This window comes from Herpailurus yagouaroundi, unplaced genomic scaffold (assembly GCF_014898765.1).
Source record: "Herpailurus yagouaroundi ecotype Mexico unplaced genomic scaffold, PumYag 184, whole genome shotgun sequence".
Lineage (NCBI taxonomy): Eukaryota > Metazoa > Chordata > Mammalia > Carnivora > Felidae > Herpailurus > Herpailurus yagouaroundi.
In genome coordinates, this window is record NW_024412415.1 from 25,507,035 (window position 1) to 25,511,759 (window position 4,725).

The window sequence follows — 4,725 nt, forward strand, 5'->3', positions numbered from 1 at the left end:
ATTACTTCCACCCTAAGTGTTCAGAAGTAAACTGTCTAATTCCCCCTAGAATTCACTTATCACACTCAGAAAACACAAGTTGAAAACAAGGACAACTTCCATGCTATGGCCCTGTTACAACAGGTCATGGTAGGAGCCCTTCAATATTTCCAGCCATGCCCCTTAACATGTTATTTGCAGGAAAAGGGGATGGTTGTAGTTGCTATCATTTATTACAAGGTGACACATGCTGGACAATTTTCACTCTCTAAATAAGCCTTGTGAGGTAGGTGGATTATTCCTGTTATACAGAAAGAACAAACAGAAAATGCAGAAAATAAGTTGAGCAAAGTCACACAGTTGATACATTATGGAGTAAGAATTTGAACTCAAGTCTAGCTCTAAACCCATGTTAGTCATCAGTCTGTTGCCTTTGAAATGACCACTTCCTAGTCAGTCCACACAATATCCCACAACTACAGCTGGAGCATCACAGTACCTAGAAACAACTTGCAAGTAATAAGTGATAATAATAACTTTATTCATTTCAGAGCCAGATCCCAAATTAACTAACAGCGGGCCTTGGTCACTAAAGGTGGGGGGCCAGAGTCCCAGCATGACAGGCTGAGGCATCCTCCTTTGCACATTTCTGCATCTCCTAGGACCAGGCCCTCAAGTGCTAGTAGACTGTGCTGCCCTTAGGGGTAAAGCAGATGGCCCCTGACATTCTGAGAGTTAAATGGGCCAATGGATTTGCTTCCTTCCATTTCATCAACCAGCCTGCTGCTTGGTTTTGGGGACAAAGAGATAGTTTGTTGAGATGGAAAGAGAAATGGCCACACAATGATTGGACCATTTATTTGAAGGAGAACTTTGGGCAGACCACTTAACAGCACTACCCTCGGTTTCCTCATCTGTAAAATAGGACTGACACAGTGTACCTAACTCAAACATAGGATTAGATGTGAATATGTGTGAGATGCACAGTATAGCACAAACTGGCAGAGAGAACAGAAAAAGAAGAAATTAACATTCATCTGGCCCTCTTGACATGCTAACCTCCTGTATACCACATATATGTAATATGACTTGTATACATGGCTTTGTTTATTTCTGGCAGCAGTTTGGCCAGGTAGGCATTGTCACTCCCTTCTGAAATGAGAAAACAGGACACAGCAAAGTTAATTAACCTAACCATGGCCCATAGCTCCACAGCTGGCTTGTAAGAGATTTGGAATGGAATTAAGAGGAATTTGACTTGATTTCCAGAGTTCCACACTGTCTCTCAATATTAATACTGGAGACACTGTTTTGTAAAGTAATGAGCTTCCTCTCACTGGAAATAATCAAATAAACATTACTGGGTATAACGATGGGACAGATTAGCCAGCCAGTGCCCTTAAATTCTAGAATTTGTAATTCTATAGGTCTAACTTTCACTCATTTATCAATCCATTCATATCCATTATTAAATGCATATTTATTGAGAACCTACCATGTGCCAGAGCTGCTCTGGGTGCCAAAGTGATAAAACAATCAACAAGAGAGAAAATAAACAGGGGCGCCTGGGTGGCTCAGTTGGTTGGGCATCTGACTTCGGCTCAGGTCATGATGAACGGGCTCACATGATAATGAGTTCCTGAGAGGCTGGGGTGGGTGGAGGGACATGGGGAAAGGCTCCTTTAGATGGGAGGGGGGGTGTCAAGGAAGCCTCTGTGTGAAGGGGGTATCTGAATTAAGGCCTGAAGATGAGAAAGAATCAGCCATGTGGAAACAGCAGGGAAGAGCACTCCAAGCAGAAAGAACAATAAATGCAAAGGTTTGGAGGCAGGAACAAACTTGCAAATTAGGGGAACGGAAAGAAGGAGACTAGTGTGCCTGGTGTGTGCTGAGCTCAGAGGGGAAGGGAAACACACCAGGAGCTGGGAGAGGCAGGCAGCAGTCTGGCCACATGGGGCCACAAGTTCTGAATTTTATTCTAGTTGTCCTGGGAATCTCGCAAAAGAATCAAAAAAAGGCCTTCCATTTGTCCCCACCCCCAGGGAGTCATATAAACTCCCTCCAAGTCCGCGTTTGCATTTCTCCATAGAATGGAGGAAGGGCAGCACAATGAATTACATAGGTCTTTATGGATTGGGACTGCATCTGACAGAGACCAATCCATTCACATCTGGGCAAGAAAGTAAATTCTCTCTGGCAGGCACTAGCAGCATCACTGAGAAACCCCCAGGCTGCAGATGAGAAGTTTCCTTATTTGTCACAGGCTGAAAAAGTATTTGCCCACAAGGCTACTAATCCTGGACTGTCCTTATGCCCAGTCAGACGTTAGCACTCACAGGTTCCCAAGCCCATGATGACACCCGGGCAAATTTTATTTGCACACAAGCATATCATCACCTCCTCCAAACATTTCTCCTCTTAGCATATGGGAAGAACAAACATCAGAATCTCATAGTTGTGGTATAAACTGGATTTGGACTCAGATAGATGGGTAAGTTAGAATTCTACACTTCACATGAAGGGAGTTAACTAAACCCTTTGAGCTTGGTTTCCTTATCTACAGAACAGTGGTAGAAAAACAAATCCCACACGACTGTTGTCGAATAAAAAACAATGATGACAATTGTGAAAGCACCCTACATAGTGTCTATCATATATTACATGCTCAAAGATGTATATTTTAAAAAATGGGAACAGCTAAACCTTGCCACATAAACCTAGGATCAGATACAAAACACCACTTGGGAATTTTTGTAAGCCATCTGCATCTTGTATCTGTGTAATAAGAAAAAGGAAGAATGAGAACAAATCCAAATGCAAAACATTACTTCAAAATACAAATATCTTCAGTATCAAGAAAATGTAAAATTTAAATATTAGAATCAGCCAAAGTGGGAGATAGTAAAATGAATAATAAATGCAGGTAAAAACTTACAGTTCTGCTTTATGCATACAAGGGGAATAATTAACTAATCTCAAAACATGTAAATGAGGGCTTAGAAGCATTTTCAAAACACCACATCCAATTCCAGTTACATATGCGGAATTTGCTACATTATAATAATTAGGGTTTTTTTTTTTTACAAAAGATTTATTTATTTTGAATAGAAGTATTAAATATTATACTAATTACTGGTTATTTTACTTTGTACCCAGGGAAAAGAAATGAATATTCATTAGCTCCTTAAGCTACTGATCCTCCACCGACTAGACAGATTTCAACATCACCATGAAGCTGTGGGTGGGTGGAAAATGCTCCCTGTAAAACCAGGCTCTCGCTACAAATCACAGCCCAATGTATTCAGCTAATGTGCACATGCTAGAATCCCCAAGTGAATTCTGCTAACATTGTACCCCTGGAGTCCCCAGCTGAGTAGCCAATAAGCGAGAATAACTGTTCAATCAAGAGTAAGTGTTAAATTGATCATAAGACAACAGAATTATTCTGTCTACACAATCCAGTGATCTTGAACAAAACAATTCCTAAAATACTAAATGTGGTTCCACACAATAAAACTAACATTGCCATCTATCCAAAACATGCCTAGTTCATTCCAAAGGAATTTTCAATATACATATTTCAACCATTTTCCAACTTGGCTTTTGATCCTACTCTAAGGAAAATACCCCTGAAGGACCAAGCTTCAGATTTTAATTTATGAGGTATTTTTGCTGTAGCTCAACAGGCAAACACGTTCTCTGGTGAAAGGGAGAAAAACCATGCAGTACATGTCTCAAGACACTAGTCTGGTTAATTTTTTTTTCTATGTACCAGTCATCTTTTATTGGGTGTTAATTCTCAATGACAATATAAAAGGATTCAAGGGTGTCAGGCAAAGGTCATGGTGAGGAATGCAAAGTGTGTCCTTCACACTGGGCCCTCTTCAGTGGTACCTGCACAGCCGCTCACGTTTCAGCTCCTTGTAAGAAAGGCAGTAGTTGAAAAGCATGTGAACTGCCAGCACCATAGAAATCCCCATGACGCTCTCTTTTTTCACATTGACGTAACTGTTTTAACACAGGTAGTAACCTTTTTGAAACACTCCAGCAATGCATTTAGGAGTGATATCCCACCTCAGTATCCAGCTTGGCAGCTCTCCTAGTTTGACAACCATGAGCTGCTTCTCCTTCACTGGTATGACTGATGGCATCTTGGAGTCCTGAGTGTCTGCGGTGAGTCAGGTTAACTTTTAATTTTTGTTCAGTTTAAGGTACCTCTCTGTGTTGGAGTTCTCATGCGTCTTGATTTTTATTTTTTGGTTTGTTAAACAGTTTGTGAACCAATTTATTGCGCGAGCAACTCACTACCACAGAGGAGAGTGGCTGTGGCTCTGGGGTAACGTGATCTTACAGAAAGGGCGTTAAGTTTCCTTCTTAGCCTTGCCTAGTATGTTGACCTACAGCCCCAATGGGGCATGCTGGGCAGACTGTTAATTACACCAGACTAAAGTATGTAAATCACAACAGCTTGATAGAGTTAGCTTTCAAGAAAGTAAAAATTCCTCACCATCTAACAGAGTACAGAGTGTGTCTTGGGGCACCTGGGTGGCTCAGTCAGTTAAGCATCCAACTCTTGATTTTGGCTCAAATCATGATCTCAGTTTGTGAGCCAGCTTGGGACTCTCTCTCTACCTCTCTCTCTTCTCCTGGGTTGCACTCTGCCTCTCTCTCTCTCAAAATAAATAAATAAACATTAAAAAGAAAAAAAAAGAGAGGGTGTGTCTCTATAGGAAATTTCACATTTCT

At 41.1% G+C, this 4,725-nt stretch overlaps 1 pseudogene; it reads right to left on the bottom strand.

The window, feature by feature from the left end:
• Positions 1-3,764: 3,764 nt before the first annotated feature.
• Positions 3,765-4,130, bottom strand: LOC121042112 (ATP synthase subunit f, mitochondrial-like; annotated as a pseudogene).
• Between the last annotated feature and the right edge of the window lie 595 nt (positions 4,131-4,725).